The following is an 18,373-nucleotide window of genomic DNA, read 5'->3' as shown; positions in this document are numbered from 1 at the left end:
TCAATAAAATTCTAGAACAGCAGGCCTTTGAGTATATATTTGGTAGGGTATAGTCTATCTTGTATCAGAATAGAAGTTCTGGAATTCAGACCCTGAGACAGAACTAGCCAAAGTCTACAGACTCATCACCCCCTGACAATTCTGTGAATGCTGGCTCTGTCCCCAGATTCCCACAGTAATAATAGTTGACACTTATAGACTGTTTACCATGTGCTAGGCCCTGTCTTAAGTGCTTTGTGTATACTGTTTGTTTAATCATATCAAAAACTCTCAGAGATTGTACTATTACCATTCCCTATTTTGAGATAGATACAGAAACTAAGGCACAGACTTGCCTACAATTCACACAGAATGTAAGTGACTGAACCAATATTCAAAACTTAGGCAGCCTGACTCCATGGCCCAGGCTCTTGAATGTTATTCTGTGCTACCTCAGAAGAGGCCGACAGTCCTTGAAAGCAGGTGAGTAGAATGAAAGAAACACCTAATAGCTTTCTTTGTCTTGACCACTTCCCTTTAATCATTTCTCCTTTCTGTGTTACCTGCTGTTGTTATTGTTATTTTATTCCCTTTGCCTATGATTAAATACTCCTGTCCCATCCTCAGATCACTCACAGTCACTTGGTAAGAAATCTCTTCTTAGTAGTCCTCGTATTCCTGCTTCCATTGTAAGTATTTTGGGTGACTCTTTTGGTGAGTCTTCCTCCTAGTTTATCCTAACAGGGAAACTCTATGCTTATATATTTAAGAGTCAGAAAGTGAATGGGGCTCATGGACTGTTGGGTTAAATTGAGCAGGCCTGCCTGCTGAATTAGTTCATAGGTACATAAAGTGAGAAGGTCTTGTCTTCACCCTAGGCAGATATCAGGAAGCCAGGTGGGAGGCTTTGTATGTTAATAGTGAGTCAAGAAAACTATAGCCAACAGTTCAAATCTAGCCCATTACCAGTTTTTGTACATAAAATTTTATTGGAACACAGCCATGCCCATTTATTTATGTATTGTCTATGGCTGCTTTTGTGCTACAACAGCAGAGACAAGTAGTTGCAATAGAGACCATATGCTCACAACGTCTAAGATATCTACTATTTGGCCCTTTAAAGGCACCTTTTACCAACCCTTTGTGTATGAGATGGAGCACCCTGTATGACTGGAGGTTTCTATGCAGAGGAATGCTAAGAGATTAAATCTGTGTTTTAAATAGAGACACTTAGAAGCACTGAGACGAAAAATCTAGATGCAGGGACCAGAGGTTAAAACGTGGCAGATGAGAAGTAGGGACGGCTTAGTGCAAATAGATAAAAGGGATTAACCTTTAGAGATGCCAATAAAGATAGGTTTTCCAGGATTTGGCTGAAGTGTGTACATGTGTATGTTGAGGAGGGAGGATCTCCATTCTGAGCAAATGAGAGAACAGAGAGAAGAACATAGTACACAAAAAAAGTAGAGAGAAAAATACCCTCCCCATTTCTTTAATTTCTGTTTGAAATGACCGCTACATTCCTTTTTTTAATAATTCCAAATGAAGTAAATTTATTTAATACAAAGGACATTTTTCCAACTTAAAAATTACTTGAGAAATGGTGAACACAGGAATAAGAGTAACAGACATAGGGTGAAGTGAAGATGCTAAACTTAAGCTATTCATTTCAAAGGTCTCATGGTTATAAAGTGCATGGAAGTGAAAATCAAAATTCTCTTGTACATTTCAAGTAATAGATTCAAGCTGATGTTTAACTTGAGAGTGTTGTGATTCAGTGGATAAAATAGTGGATGGCCACTATTTTTTTTTTCCTTACTGCAGAAAGAGTTGCAGAAATTTTCCCTACAGCTGTCTTCCAAGGCCTGTATTTGCTAGGCAACATTGCCCCTGGTGTCTGTCTACATGGCAGCATCACATTCTGCAAACTGTGGGGAACCTGCTGCCTCAAGGCCACATGTGGCCCTCCAGATCCCCAAGTGCAGCCCCTCAACCGAATCCAAATTTCACAGAATTTGGATTTAGTCAAAAGGCCGCACTCAAGGATCCAGAAGGCCACATGTGGCCCCAAGGCTGCAGGTTCCCCACCCCAATGAAATCGATATAGATGACCAGATGCACTCTTACTAGAAATACGTTGGTAAAGTCTGCTTATTGACAGAGACTGTGAAGGATGGACATGGTGCTTTTTTTCCCTTGTGAGAATAATTCATGTAAATCTGGAGTATAAAAATAGTATTATCCTCTCTCAAGAAACTGCCTCCAGCTTTGCCATATCTACAAGGCCATGGACTAAGAATAACACCTTAATGAGTTTTGAGGGTCATTCATCATGGGTGGTCAAAGGTAGGAACTACTGAATTCACGAACTGCCCCTCTTTGCCATCTCCCAGGCCAAGAGAGCTGCCTTCCTGTTGAAGCCCTGTGAGGATGTGAAAGCAGAAAGAGGATGCCAGATCAAGACCCAGTCCTGGCTATGCAAAGCACCTCTCCTGTCATATAAAAGGCTGGATATCTTAATTCCCAGGACTGCCCTTTTTTTCTCCAGGGGATGGCCATGACTCTCAACCACAAGATTTTACTCCCAACCATGAATACACACTGAGTGTGTTGATTCAGTGCGTGGTCCTCCATTATACTCTTTCAGGGGAGGCTGGCCTATCTTTTACCAATAGCCTCAAGGAGTCAAGGATGGCAGACAGCTGTGGGCTATACATCATAGGGACCAAATTGAAAGTATAAGTGAAAAGAGTATAATGGTGCAGACCTACTGTCACCTTTGTTTTGCTATCAGTCTCTAATTATTTTTACATAGAATAGTTAGAGTAAATAATGACACGTTGTAACAGTATCATTATGTTTCTTGCAGATTAAATACGTTCACGCACAGATTTTATGGCCTTGTTACCCAAAAGGCTACTGGCTTCTGTCCCTGCCCGAAAACTTTCTAAAGTGGTCACAATTCTAGTACACGGGTGAGTAGCAAGTGGGATTGCCCTCCCCACTTCCTTTTTTTTCTGTTTTCACTATTCCCTTCTCTATTCTCCCTCCTTTCTGAACCTGACTGCTTTCAATCTGGTAACACCATCACTGGTAGACAGTACTTTTTTACTTTATTTTTTAATTTCAGCATATTATGGGGGTACAAATGTTTGGGTTACGTATTAATTTTATTTTATTGTGGTAAGAACACTTAACATGGGATCTGCCCTCTTAACAAATCTTCATAATGTTCAATACAGTATTGTTGACTATAGGTACAATGTTGTATTCACTGATGTAATCTAGAACCAACATGTAGACTAGAAAGACTTCTAGAACAGGAGTTGTGAAAGGCTCCTTTCAGACTAGGAGTTGTGGCTTTATAAGTAAATAGCTGAATGGCCTGGGAAACATTCCTTAATATATCCCACCTCCAGTTTTCTCATCTTCATTAAGAGGGTGAGCCAGATAATCTCTGAGATACCTGAAACCCATTTGAAAAACCTTCAGATTCATAAAAGCATCTTTTGCAGTTTCCAGTATTTCTATGGGAGGATACAGAGATATCCTTCATGAGTTCACAGTAAAGAGGGAGGCAGAGGACAGAGGGAGAAAGAGAGAAACAGAGGAAGAGAAAGAAAGAGAGAGAAAGAGAGAATGGAATCTCTGATAAGTACAGATCATTCAGTGAGAGAGGAGGGGAGAGAGGAATTAATTCTAACTCATGATCCCATGACATCTGTGGAGACTTTAGGATGAGGTAAGAACTGAGCATGATTTAAATGCAGGGGAAGGTGATTTCAGGTTAAAGGCTTGAGCTTGAATCTTGAATCATTGGGGAAATAAGCTTTAGTTAAACTTCCTGGGTTTGAATCCAAGTTCTACCACTTAGCAGCTGTGGTATCTTGAGGATACAACTTAACCCCTCTGAGCCTCAGTTTCATTATCTATAAAATGAGGATAAAATAATTTGTTATGATTAAGTGAGTTAACATATATAAAGGTCTTAGAACACTGTATGATAGTTAATAATGTTTCTGTATGGAGAAATGGTAGACAACTAAGTAAACTTTTCTATAGATAGAGTTTTTATAGGTACTATTGAAGATTGAAGCTAAAGCTTTAAGAGTCAGTTGTAGCTGGAACATATGTTGTAGAGATGTCTTCTGGGCTAGAAAGCAAGCAACAAACAGTCAGACCTTAGTGGTCCCTGTCTGTTAATCAAGGCGTTTTCAGGTTTATGTTGGAGGAGAAGTTGAACAAGTAATGTTTTTCTCAAATGCCCAGAAGAATGTCTGACTAATAGGCAATAAATATATATTTCTTAAATGAATGAATGAGAATTGTGACAGTGAAATTAAATACAGCTCATATTATACACTAGACATGTTACTCTAGGAATTATAAAACCTAGCTTATAAATTAGGGGGGAGAGAAAATGCTGATGTGCAGGTCATTTGGGAGGCACTCCCAGCAGTCTAGGTGAGACACAATCAGGACTCACACCAGGTTTGGGGCCATGTGAATAAAGAGTGGACAGAGTGGAGCAGCATACCAGAGGTAGAACTGGATAGGGGTGGGATGGGTGTGATGGATAGCATTCAGCCTCAGTGACTGATAGGAGGAATGTGTGTCATAGAGTAGTAGAAACTGGGGTAGAGGAGAGGGAAAAGGAGGATGAGCATGAGTAGAAGGGGAGAAGGTGGAAAACGGTGTTTTGCTCCAATATTTGTTTCCAAGGGCTGCTCTCTCCCCTGCTATACCTTAAGGCATATTCCAGAACTTCTGGACAGGGTTTCCATATTGTTAGGTCATACTGCTTCTGCTGTTCACAATGAGGGAGTGTCGGACTTCAAATTGAGACAGCCAAAGACCATGTGAGCAAAGGAGATACCTACCGTACACAATCGGAAGTGGACTTGAGATTCCTTAGAGGAGTATGTTGGCATCAAGGCACCATTGAATATTTTAAACAAAAGTCACTTCACTATTTTGGAATTGGGTATTTTTCAAATTTTCTTATTTTTGAAGGTCAAATCCCTTTTTTTCTTTTTTATTTCAGCATATTATGGGGGTATAAATGTTTAGGTTACGTATATTGCCCTTGCCCTACCCAAGTCAGAGCTTCAAGCGTGTCCATACCCAGATGGTGCGTACTGTACTCATTATGTATATATAGACCCATCCCCTCCACTCCCCTCCCATCTGCCCAGTCAAATCCCTTCATATGTAAATATTTCAAAAACTATGAATTCCTGTAAAATAGGGTTAAAGAGAGGAGGGCTTTCCCAGGGCTGACTCTGTTGAACCAGAGTCAAGCTGGGTTTTTTTCCCTACTGTTGTTCTCTGTATTTATCCATGAATGTTTGGCTCTTCAGACTGAGGTGGATGCTCTTCCAAGGCATCCTGCTTTTCCCTGTACATTCTCCAACATAGTACTTAGCCTGAAATTTCAGGTGTCTTTCACTGTTATGTCACTGTCCAAAATTGGCTTCCTCACACCACTATTAACTAGGATTCAAGGGCTAGAATTCAGGGACTTTGAAGCATGAGAGCTCAGTAATGGGTCCAAAAGTTGATGCTTTTCTGATCCTTTCACTGATGCCTGTTTATGATCACCAGGAAAACCACTGTACAAAAGAGGCCTGTGTGCATTTTTCCTTAATTGCAAATATACAGAGACTCAGGAATTTGTTGTGCTGCAATTCATGATCCCATGAGGTCCCTTCCTTCTCCTCTTTTGCACCACCAATCTGATTAGTGTATACACTAAGGTCTAGCTAGTGGACTAAGGTGGAAATAGTCAAGGTGTGTCATTATTCTCTTTTCCCTCTAAATATCATAGCCCTCATACATTAAGCTAGGGTTTGTGGCTTTTGATTCTCCAAATATTCATAAGAAAGTAAGTAAAGACAAGTTGGGGAGCTTTTAAGCTCAAAACATTCCTGCCTGATTGGCCTCTTGTTAGCAAGTTGTCCATATTCTCTAATAAGATTTGAATTATAGTCCCTTCACCTGCATAACCCATACACTCACTCACAGTTAGCTGGGTACTTATTTAATATAGAAGCAACATGAAATGAACCAAGACTCCTGGCATCAGCATCATGGTTCTAATCCTGATTCTACTCCGAGTCTGACACACACCTTAGTGGTCTGACTAGAAGAAATTCCCTGGACATCTCTTTTGAGCTTTTCTCATCTGCTTCACTATGGGAAAGATGAGGCCTCCAACCTAGCCTGTCCATCCTTCTGCATTTTCTTGATGAGTTCTCTTATCCATTCCACAACAAACTGTTTTTAAACTTCTCCACCTTCTTCAAACTCCTAACCTGAAACCACAACACACTATCAGGGTAGGTTAGAATTTATTAATATAAGACAAGGTCTTAAGGATAATACATGATCTAGAGGTTCTGCGGAGGCTTGCTGCTTTATTAGTGTTCAAGCCTCAGTGGTCCACAGTTGTTTCCTAGATCACCACCTGACTCCTCCCCAATACCCATCCTCATGCCAGGCTTCCAGGCCCTTGAGTGTTGTGTGTTCTAGGTTATGTGGAATATGGACAATAAAGATATGCCATGCTGGCTGACAGAGAAGTCCCAGACAGTACACTGTAAGTAAAGTTGGGGAAGGTTGTCTCATGTATTGTGGACATCATGTAGACTATATGTGAGGTCATGGGTATGGCAAGGGTCTGCTCTGGGTGAATCTGCCAGTGATTGGAAGAGACTGGAGTGAAGAGTATGTGGAGATATATTGTGCTCTATACACATATCTATATCTCTCACATATTTATTAGTTTGCTTATTCATTCATTTATTCTGCAAGAGTCTACCTATTCCATCCAGGTACTGTGTTAGACACTGAAAATGCTGGTCAAATTCCTTGCCTTTGGGGAACTTATGGTCTAGTGGGGACTATAGGAAATTGGAAAACACAACATAGTATGGTCTGGGGTACCAAAAAGGTAGAATTTTTGTACTGGGTTTACTGGAAACTCATAAGAGGGGCACCTGACCAGGACTTGTGTTTCCATATAGGCTTCTGGAAGGAAGTGACATCTAATATGAAACCTAAAGCATGAATAATCATTGCACAGGCAAGGGGATGTGAGAGACAGTGTTATTGGCAGTATGATTTGGCACATGTGAAGGTCAGAGAAACATGAAAATTCTGTGAAGTTAAAGAAATGTATAAATCTTCTTATGCTTGTCAAAGGAGAGGGAAATGGTTTGTAAGACCTGGGAATTATTTTCCAAAGGTTTAAAGCAAATAGTGTGGAACCAAATTCATAGGAAATTTAATTGAGATAAAAGTTGTTAGTTGTGTGAAACGTATAGGATTTTAGCTTAGACTGAAAGACTGGGGTAAAGTCTTTCTAGTGCAGAGTCTGGTTAAAGAAGAACCATTAGCCAGATGTCTGAAATGTTAGACTGTCTGATGTGTTGGGTGGGGGTGCTAGTGGTAATGTTCTGTTTCCTGAAAAATTTTGAACATTTATCAAAGAGGAGTTTAGTATACTCTTTAGTACATGGGAAATTTCTAAAATTTTTTTTTTCATCATGTTTGTGGTACAGTGCTGACTGATTTAACTTCCTGTATGGAAAAATCATTCAGAAAACAAGGGAAAAAAAGAAATTGGTGGCTTGGAAATTAATTTACAAGGGCTGTAGTAATGGATCAAGGAAAAGACCCTGAACTGGCTGCCAGGGGCAGTTGGAGGAGTGTGTCTCCCCCTATCTGCAGGTGAGATTAAGGTCTCAGAGAAACAGATTAGTTGAAAGGTTTTCTCCTTTCTCACTGTCTTTGCACCCATATTATTCGAATCTCCAATCTCTGGTGAAATGAAGAATCTACACATAGAATAGAAAGATTGCTGGACTAAGGTCTAGTGTCCTGAATCCTAGTCCTCTTTCTTTCTTTTTTTTAAATTTTAAAATATTAAGGAGGTGCAAATATTTTTGTTACATAGATACATTTAATAATGTTTAAGTTGGGGCTTTTAGCATGCCCATCATATGAATAGTGTTCATTGTACCCGATAAGTAGGTTTTTACCCCTCTCTTCTTCCCTCCCTCCTCCTTTCTTGATTTCCTATTACCTTTACTTTGTACCCATGTGTACCCATCGATTAGCTCCCATTTATTACATAGTATATGTGGTGTTTGTTTTTCCATTCCTGAGACACTTCACTTAAGATAATGGTCTCCAATTCTATCCAAGTTGCTGCAAAAAGGAATGAAATATTGTCTTTTGCAGCAATCTGGTCCTCTTTCTACCATTAAACAACTGTGTGTCCTTGAACAAATTCCTTAACATCTTTGATTTCCAGTTTTGTGTCTGTGAAGTAAAGTTAAATGTGCTTTGATTCCCCAATTTGTGCATTATAGTATTTGTATGTATCTATAGGATGCCCAGGTAAAAAAATGATGCAGTCCCTGCTATTTGGTGTCTCCAAATCCATATGCATATAGCTGACTGTCATATAATAATGCCAATGACAAGAATCTTATGAGAGATATAGCTTTCAATGACAGAAAAGGGAAACGATAAAAATTTCAGCTTAGGGAAGCCATAAATTTCTTATGTCAGTGATAAAATGTGGGTATGGCCTTGAATGACATAATGATGGGGGACAAATAGACCAGCTTAAAGGATCCAATCTGAGAATGTATAGGGCTTATTTTAGGTCCACAGCAATTAGTCCACAATGGATGGATCATGAGAAATTTGAGGAAAGGTTTTACTTTTTGAAAAGTGGATGGGAGCTAGAATCTGGTAGTCTTTGTATGCTCAGCCCAGGGGAGTCCAGATTTTGCTTATAGGTACTGTAGGGGAAGCAAATATGTTGGCACCTAGGAATGAAGAAGAGTCAGATCAGTGCTTTAGAAAAATGATTCTTGATACTCAGCCTTAAAAAATAAGGAAATCCTGCTATTTTCAAAAACGTGGATGAACCTGGAGGATATTATGCTAAGTGACATAAGCCAGGCACAGAAAGACAAATATTGCATGTTCTCACTTATATGTGCAATCTGAAATAATAGAACTCATAAAAGCAGAGAGTAGAATGATGGTTGTCAGAGGGTGGGAATGGGGGGAATGAGGAGATGTTGGTCAAAGGGTACAAAGTTGCAGTTAGGAGGAATAGGTGACAAGTATTTAAGGTGAAATAAAGGATAACATAAGTTCCTCAATAAATGGTCATTATTATAATGTTAAAAAAGAGAATTCACTTTGTAAAAACATTCTTTCAAATGTTTTTACAGGCCTAGCCAAGGCCTGATATCTTTGTAAGATATGTTTTAAATTAAAATAGCAAGAGGTGTGTTTTTGAACTCCTCCCAGGGGAGTATTCCCAGGTAATATCATTTACTTACTGTTCCTTATAAAGACTAAAAGTTTTCTCTGCTCCTAAAAAAAAGAAAATAGAAAAATGAGTCTTGGAATAACAGAAATTTCCACTTTATGGTATCTGTGAATACCTCGTCCAGGGACAAGGATTTCAACATGGACTGAATTCATGTGAAGTGTGGGAAGAGGTTTTTCCAGGTACAGGGCCTTTCTGAGAAGAGCCATTAGCCAAATGGTAGAATGGGTGAGGGATATGTGGGGAGCTAGCAAGTAGGATAATGCTATGTCTGACTCCTAGAAAAAAAAATGTTCATCAGAGGAAATTTGAGTTTATTCTGTAGTCAATGAGAAGAGATTAAAACTTTGTAAGTATGTTTGTGGTATGATGCTATGGGATGTGGATTTGTGATTGGAAAAATCACTGGTATAGCAGTATAGGGGATTGAATGAAGGCTGTGAATCAGTCATTGGGGGATGATAATAGACCAAAGGAAAGTCTCTGGAGCAGTGAAATGGGGCCTGGGATTCCTAGGATTAGGACTCTCATTTCAGAGATATAGTTAACATAGAACTTGTCCCCTGCCTGGATTAGAGACAAGGGATGCTGCACCCCAGCCTGTACAGTGATGTTTATGTGAACAGGCCCTCTATACCATGCTGTGGCTAGAACTCTGCTTTAGGTCACAGTACTAGGAACCTGTTTTCATGGAATTCTGTCCCCTGTGAGTATTACCACCTACTCTTAGGAAAGTCTCTGTCCCCAAGTCTTCTATTTGCTCTTCACTCTTCCCTGAAATCTGCTCCCAAAGATTGCCTCTTAGCCTTTGCTTCCACCTCCTGATTGTTATACACACAGAGAAGCCTCCTCTGACACTTTTACTTAAAGTAGATTACCTCAGCCTGTTCCTACCACACCCTTTATAACTGTATATCACCATTCCCTGTGTTATTTGCTTCTCATGACTTTATCGATGTCTGAAATAATTTTACTCAGTTTTATACTCCATTATTCCACTAGAGGGTATAATACCATAAAGTGAATGTTGTAGGGAGTGTGTCATGTCTTTGCAGAACTCTGGGGGCTATGTTGAGGAAGCTCCTTACAGATGGAAGACAGTACAAGGAAAGGTGTGGTCCTTACAGGTATAGGGCCTATATTAATGAAATATCCAGGCATATTAGGAACCTGGAGTACAGAGTATGCTGGAAGATGTGCTATAGTTCACTCAAGTACATATAGAATGTTCATTTAGGCAGACCTTCTTCCATTTATTAGACATTTTTATTGATGACTTCTCCTTACTCTGGTCAGGACAGTGGAATGGTAATGAGTTCATTGGCTAAAGGTGATGCCTAGTTAGATTGGAGAGTGGGATAGAATGAAGAAAGGAACCTCGGTGAGACTGTATTGGTATTGCTGGAGGGTGTTAACTAGGTGGCATCTCTGAGACCTGACTGCTGATTGGTTGTGAGGTGCTTCGGGAGGAGGTAAGACTTAGTTTCTGAGTATGATCTGGGCCATTAACAGAGGGAGGCCTACAGGAGAAAAAGGAGGAGTAAGAGGATGAAGGTAAATACTCAACTTCCAGGGCTCTAAAGTTCAGGGTAAAGCAGGTACAAATATGTCCAGGTGACCATAATTAAAGGATGAGCATAACAGTTTTACTCATCAAAACAGAAACTTCAGTGAGAACTTAGGGATTAAACTGATTTGCCACCTGGAGGTGATAGACATGCTCAAATTTGGGCACAAATTGGAATAACAAAAATGTAGGTGAAGATGATTTCAATTTGTAGGTGATAGCCTGAGATTTTTAGGACTGTATTTGGGAAAAGACAGGCAGTCACACATGTGAGGAGTGTTCACGAGGTTAAAAATGTATAATAAAAGGGCAAGCAGCTGCCTTTCTCGACTAGGCACATACTGCAGGCTGAGGTTTCCGTGGAGAGTAGGTTCCATGCCTTTCCTCTTGGGGGCCTGCAGTGGACCCAGGGTGCCCAAATGGGGAGCTCCCTGCCCACTGGTGTTTCGTGGAGTTGCACACCAGTGGGATAGACAAGCAGACTGGTCCCCGTGTCCCCCAGACTCGAGCAGGTTACTGGGGACACAAAGGAAAGATCTGGCAGCTGGACTTGGGTGGCAAGGAAGCCCACGTGGACAGAACTGATGGGAGAATACTGTGAGGTTCTGAGACATGGGGAGCTGGGAGAGCACCCATTCCCCCTGCAGGAAAACCACCCTGTTGGATTAGGGTGGATCCTACAGCAAGGAAGAGTACAGCTCCAGGAGCCATAGCAACCAGGCGCTGCATTCAGGTGCTCTGGCTGACCTGGACCTGTGGCTACTTCCCCATGCATTCCAACCAGGAAAAAAGTTTGAGCCAAGAATTTGGCTAGTGGCTGCCTCTCTCCAGTGGGCACTTTCTCCAGGCTAAGGCCTCCACAGAGAGTGGGGCCCATACCTTTTCCGTTGAAGACTTATAGTGGACCGACAGTGCCCAATTTGGAAGCACCCTACCCACTGATGTTTTGTGAAGATGCACACTAATGGGTCAGATATGCAGGCCGGGGGGAGGTCTGAGAGCCGGAAAACCAGATTGTGAATCTCAGACAGCTCTGTCTCCACAAGCAGACTTTCTGGTTCGGTGGGGCCACTTCAGCCCCTCCTTGGTGGATTTCTCTAGAAGCTGGGAGCAGACCTTTGAACCCTGCTGAAACAGCTACCTTATCAGCTGTTGTGGAACCTGAAGGTGGGCTTACCCAACCCAGCCCTGCCCAGCCTCACCCCCCCCACACACACACATCCCCTGTGGCAGAGAAAAAGGACTCACCTGGAAGTTTCAGGGCCCCAGCCACCACCTGGAGCATTTGAATGCTCTACCCAAGGAACTAGAGCCAGTCACAGGTCTCAGAAGCAACACAGCACCTTATTACTTCTGGCAAGCACCACCTACTGATAGGGAGGTCAATTTGCACAGCCCTTTACAGCAGTTACTGACTTGATCATACAGGGTGAAATTGTTTCTCACCCACAAGCACCACCTACTGTCTCAGAGATTAAACTGGGCATGCCAATACATTTCACACTACTAAGAAGACCACAGGGGTGGGAAAGAGAAAGGATTTCAAAGACTTCCATCCTCTGTCATCAAAGTGAAGCAGGGAATGTGTACACACACATAGATCACCACTGCTATAGCCTACAAACAACTAGCAACTGAGAAAACCACCACACAAAGGATGCCTAAAATCAAGGCATCTATCCAGAACCTAGATCACCATCAAAGCAGCCACAAACAAAGCCAAAGGACCTTACCCAACATATTCTACAAACATACCATATGAGTGGGCAGGGGAAGCCCCATCTAAATAAAAGAAAGTTCAAAAATAAGAAGCAACAGCTGTTCCAGATGAGAAGAAATCAATGAAAGAACTCTGGAAATATGAAAAGTTGCAGTGAAAGGACACCTCCAAAAGGGAAGATCAGCTCTGTAGCAATGGATACCAACCAAAATGAAAATATTGAAATGACAGATAAAGAATTCCAAATATGGATTGTAAGGAAACTCAGTGAAATTCAAGAGAAAATGGAAAACCAACTCAAAGAAACCAGAAAACCAATTCAGGAAATGAATGAAAAATTCACTAAAGAGGTTGACATACTAAAGAAAAACCAAATAGAACTTCTGGAAATGAAAAATTCATTTAAGGAAATACAAAACACAGTGGAAAGTTTTAAGAATGGACTAGACCAGGCAGAATAAGGAATATCAGAGCTTGAAGACAGCTCTTTCAAATTAACTTAGCCAGTCAAAAATAATGAACAGAGAATTAATAGGAATGAACAAAGTTTGTGAGAAGTATGGGATTATGTAAAATGGCCAAATATAAGAATCATAGACATCCCTAAAGAAGAAAATGCACAAGGGATGGAAAACCTATTTGAGGGAATAATTGAGGAAAACTTCTTTGGTCTTGCTAGAGATTTAGACATCCAGATACAAGAAGTTCAATGAACACCTAGGAGACTCATCACAAAGAGACGATCATAAAGACATATAGTCATCAGACTGGCCAAAGTCAACATGAAGTAACTTTAAAAGGAAAATCCATGAAGCTAACTGCAGACATTTCATCTGAGACTTTACAAGCCAAAAGGGATTGGGGCCCCAAGGAAAAATAAAGACTTTTCCAGAGAAGCAAACACTGAGGGAATTTGTCAAGACCAGATCTGCCCTGGGGGAAATACTCAGAACTGCATTATACATGGATCAGCACAGTGGTCACCCACCAGTGTAAAACTACCCAAAAGCTAAAGCTCAGAGCTCATACAAAACAATAGTACAAGAGGTAAAACAAAGAAACAAGGTACTACCCAACAGGATGAACAGAACAGTATCTCACATATCAATTCTATTAATCAACATGAATGGTTTCAATTCCACACTCAAGAGACATAGGCTGGTTGAATGGATGAAAAACCATAACCTAAGTATCTGCTGTCTCCAGGAACACATCTAACCCTCAAGGACTCTTACAGACTCAAGTTGGGATGGAAAAAATTATTTCATGCAAATGGAAACCAAAAGAAAGCAGGTGTATCCATTCTTGTAGCAGATAAAATTGACTTTAATTAACAATAGTAAAGAAAAAGATGGTCATTATATAATGATAAACAGAGCAATTCAACAAAAAGACATAACAATCCTAAATATTTATGTACCTAACACAGGAGTGCCCAGATTCATAAAGCAAACCCTACTAGATCTAAGTAGACAGATAAACAGCAGCATCATAACTGCTGGGGACTTCAACATCCCGCTGACAGAACTGGACAAATCATCCAAGCAGAGAACAAAGAAAGAAACACTGGACTTAAATGGGAAACTAGAAAAATTGGGCTTAACAGACATTTACAGAACACTTTACCCCAAAATTACTGAATATACATTCTTCTCATCAACACATGGAACATTTTCCAAGATTGATCATATTTTCAGCCACAAATCATGGCTCCACAAATTCAAAAAAACTGAACACATACCATGTATCCTCCCACATGACAATTGAATACAAGTTGAAATCAACTTCAAGAGAAACACCCAATTTTACTCAAAGTCATGGAAATTAAACAACCTGTTGCTGAACAATTATTTGGTCAATGATGAAATTAAGATGGAAATCAAAAGATTCCTCAAACTGAATAACAAAGGGAACACAAGTTATCAAAATCTTTGGGATTCAGCAAAAATAGTCCTAAGGGGAAAATTCATAGCCTTAAATGCCTAAAACAAAAAGACAGAAAGATTACAAATTAACAATCTAATGACACATCTCAAGGAACTAGAAAAGGAAAAGCAAACCAAACCCAAAGCCAGCAGAAGTAAAGTTGTTTTTTTGAAAAGATAAACAAAATAGATAGACCTCTTGTGAGATTAACCAGGAATAGAAGAAAAAGTACCTTAATAAGCTCAATCAGAAATGAAAAAGGAGATATTACTACTGATACCACAGAAATACAAAATATCATCTGTGAATACTATGAAAATCTCTATGCACATAAACTCAAGAATGTAGAGGAAATGGATAAGTTTATGCAATCACACAATCTCCCAAGACTCAGTTGGAAGAAACAGAACTCTCAACAGACCAATAATGAGCAACAAGATTGAAGCAGTAATAAAAAATCTTCCAACAAAAAAAGGCCCAGAGCAGATGGATTCACAGTCGAATTTTATCAGATCTACAAAAAAGAGTTGGTACCCATACTGCAGAAGTTATTCCACAACAATTAGAAGTAGGGAATCCTCCCCAACTCACTCTATAAAGCCAGTATTACCTTGATACCAAAGCCAGGAAAGGACACAACAACAACAACAAAAAAAAACTATGGACCAATATCCCTTATGAATATAGGTGAAAAAATTCTCCGTGTAATACTAGCAAACCAAATTCACAGCATATAAAAAAAAAAATAATAACCCACCATGACCAAGTAGGCTTCTTCCCAGGGATGCAAGGATGGTTCAACATATGCAAATTGATAAATGTGATTCACTACATAAACAGAAGCAAGAACAATGATCATGTGATCATTTCAATAGATGCAGAAATTACATTCGACAAAATTCAACACTCTTTCATGATAAAAACCTTCAACAAACCAGAGATAGAAGGAACATATCTAAAAGTTATAAAAGCCATATATGACAAAGCCACAGCCAACATCATACCTAATGGGGAAAAGCTGAAAGCATTTCCAATAAGAACTAGAGCAAGACAAGAATGCTCATTGTCACTACTTTCATTCAACATAGTGCTGGAAGTCCTAGTCAGAGCAATCAGGCAAGAGAAAGAAATTAAGTGTATCCAAATGGGGAAAGAGGGTTTCAAACTATCACTTTTTGCTGATGATATGATCTTATATCTAGAAAACTCCAAAGATTCCACCATGATACTACTGGAATTGATAAATTAATTCAGCAAAATCTCAGCATACAAAATCAATGTATACAAATCAGTAGCATTCCTATACATTAATAACAGTCAAGCTGAGAATCAAATTTAAGACTCAATACCATTCACAATAGCAACAAAGAAAATAAAATACCTAGGAATATACTTAAACAAGGAGGTGAAATATCTCTACAAAGAAAATTATGAAACAGTGAGGAACGAAATCACAGATGATACAAACAGATGGAGAAACATATCATGCTCGTGGATCAGGGCAATGCAAATTAAAACCATAATAAGGTATTACCTTACCCCTGTTAGAATGGCTTTTATTAAAAAGTTCAGTAACAATAGATGTTGGCATGCATACAGAGAGAAAGGAACACTTCTACACTGTTGGTAGGATTGCAAATTAGTACAACCTCTATGGAAAATAACATGGAGATATCTCAAAAAACTAAAAGTAGCCCTAGGCCTACCATTCAATTCCGCAGTTCCTCTACTAGGTATTTACCCAAGTAGAAGGTAAAGTGAAGTATCTAAAGAATGGAAAAACAAACACCACATGTACTCTCTGTTAAATTGTAACTAATTAATGAGTACATATCTGCATAGAGGGAAGTAAAACTCAATGGAAATCAATTAGGGGGGAGGGGAGAGGAGGGGGTAGGTGAAAACTTACCTAATGGGTGCAATTGACACTATTTGGGTGATAGGCACACTTATAACCATGACCCAAACATTATAAAAGTAATCCATGTAACCAAAAACATTTATACCCCCATAATATTTTGAAATAAAAACAATGTATATAAAAGACTTCTGCTTTGGGGAAGATGGAGTAAACATAATTTTCTGTATGCCTCCTGCTAAGTTCAACAACAATAATGACAACAGTGATGGAAACCCTAGACATGATATATAAGACAAATATAAGGAGACTCTGAAAGGTATAGAGAAGAAGACAGAGCAGCTAGGGACCTTGGGACCCAAAGAGAAATGGCGGTTAGTTCACTGTGTTTCTTTTCATCTCATATATCTCAGACTTGGAGCTGAAGGCACCAGCAAGATGGAAATGCCAATGGATGCAGACAAAAGAAAAAAGAGCCCCACAAAAATTCTGCTCTCTTTAGACAAAAGACCAGGGAAGGGACAGGATACCAAGGTAGAAATATTTTAGACAATAACTGCTCTACTCCAGCCAAATACCACAGAAAAAAACTGTGGCAGCACCCAAATCAATGCCAGAAAAGGCAAGTGTGGAGCCTATACTTCCAACCTCACTAGGCTCAAAAAATCTATATGAATTTATCTGCCAGGGTGGTACCTGAGAAACTCAAGTAAGGAGCCAGGACTTTTATTCCAGCTAGGTAGCATTGAGTAACATCTGCTTCATCATCACCGTAGTGTCAGTGGATACCATGTGTAGAGCCTGAATTTCCACCTGCACCTTGCCATAATAAGACATCCTTCTTCCTCCCTGCCAGGGTAGTATTGGAGAAGAACAAGTGTGGAGCTGGGACTTTTATCCCTGTTAGGAGATGACAGAGTTTCCTCTCCATAGTGTCAGTATAGATCATGTGGGGAGCCTGAGCTTGCACTTCCAACTGGCAGGCAGGAATGAGGCAACTATTCCCTTCCTTCTCCCCTCTAGGGTAGTGTCAGAGAAATAGTGGAGGTTCAGGGCTTTTCACCATAACCCAGTGCTGATGAGCCACCCACCTAGGTGTTAATAGATACTATGGTTGGGAGCAGTAACAAGGCATAACTATGCCTCCCAACCTGGGAGGTATCAGGGGAGGCCTAGTGAGGAACTGTAACTCTCATTCCCTCCCATCAGGTGTCAATAGAGGGCAAGTGGAGAACCTGAGCTTCTACCCACACCTGAAACTATTAATAACAAGGTGTCACCACTCCCCCTTCTCCTACTGGGGTAGTATCAGAGGAAACCAGCTAAAATAGAAAGTTTGAATAAGATCCAGATCCTCATAACATAATATCTAAAATGTACTGGTTTTGATTGGTAATCAGTCATCATACCAAGAACCAGGAAGATCTCAAACCGAATGGAAAAAAAAGATACTCAATAGACGCCAACACTGAGATAAGAGATATTAAAATTATCTGACAAAGATATTAAGGAAGACATGATAAAAAAGTTTTAACAAGCAATAACCCCACTCTTGAGACACACAAAAAATAGAAAGTCTCAGCAAAGACATAGAAGATATAAAGAAGAACTAAATGCAAATTTTAGAGTTGAAAAATACAGCAACCATAGAAGCACAGTGGATGGGCTCTACAGCAGAACAGAAGGGACAAAGGAAAGAATCAGTGAACTGGAAGATAGAACAATACATATCAACCAATTTGAAAAACAGAGAAAATGAACTGAGAAAAAAATGAGCAGAGCCTCATGGACCTAGGGAATATGGCAAATGATCTAAGGTTCATGCCCTCAGAGTTCCAGGAGAGAAGAGAGAAAGTGAGGCTGAAAATGTATTCAAAGAAATGATAGGAAACTTTCCAAATTTGATAAGAGACCTAAACCTGCAGATTCAAGAAGATGAGTAAACCCCAAGCAGGATAAAACAAACAA

At 39.9% G+C, this 18,373-nt stretch overlaps 1 long non-coding RNA gene across 2 annotated transcripts in view; it reads left to right on the top strand.

Moving 5' to 3' along the window:
* The first annotated feature begins 443 nt into the window (after positions 1 to 443).
* LOC123628905 overlaps positions 444 to 18,373 on the top strand; it is a 65,086-nt gene continuing 47,156 nt past the window's right edge. The window contains exons 1-2 of one of the 2 annotated variants that reach the window (XR_006731798.1): positions 444 to 462; positions 2,849 to 2,954. This is a non-coding gene — a long non-coding RNA (uncharacterized LOC123628905). Of the gene's footprint in view, positions 463 to 2,587; positions 2,598 to 2,848; positions 2,955 to 18,373 lie in introns of those variants that run through there. The other variant, XR_006731797.1, reaches the window with a different exon arrangement.

This window comes from Lemur catta, chromosome X (genome assembly GCF_020740605.2).
Source record: "Lemur catta isolate mLemCat1 chromosome X, mLemCat1.pri, whole genome shotgun sequence".
In the NCBI taxonomy this organism is placed as follows: domain Eukaryota; kingdom Metazoa; phylum Chordata; class Mammalia; order Primates; family Lemuridae; genus Lemur; species Lemur catta.
The sequence above is the reverse complement of the archived record's forward strand: the minus strand, read 5'-3'. Positions and strand labels throughout refer to the sequence as shown.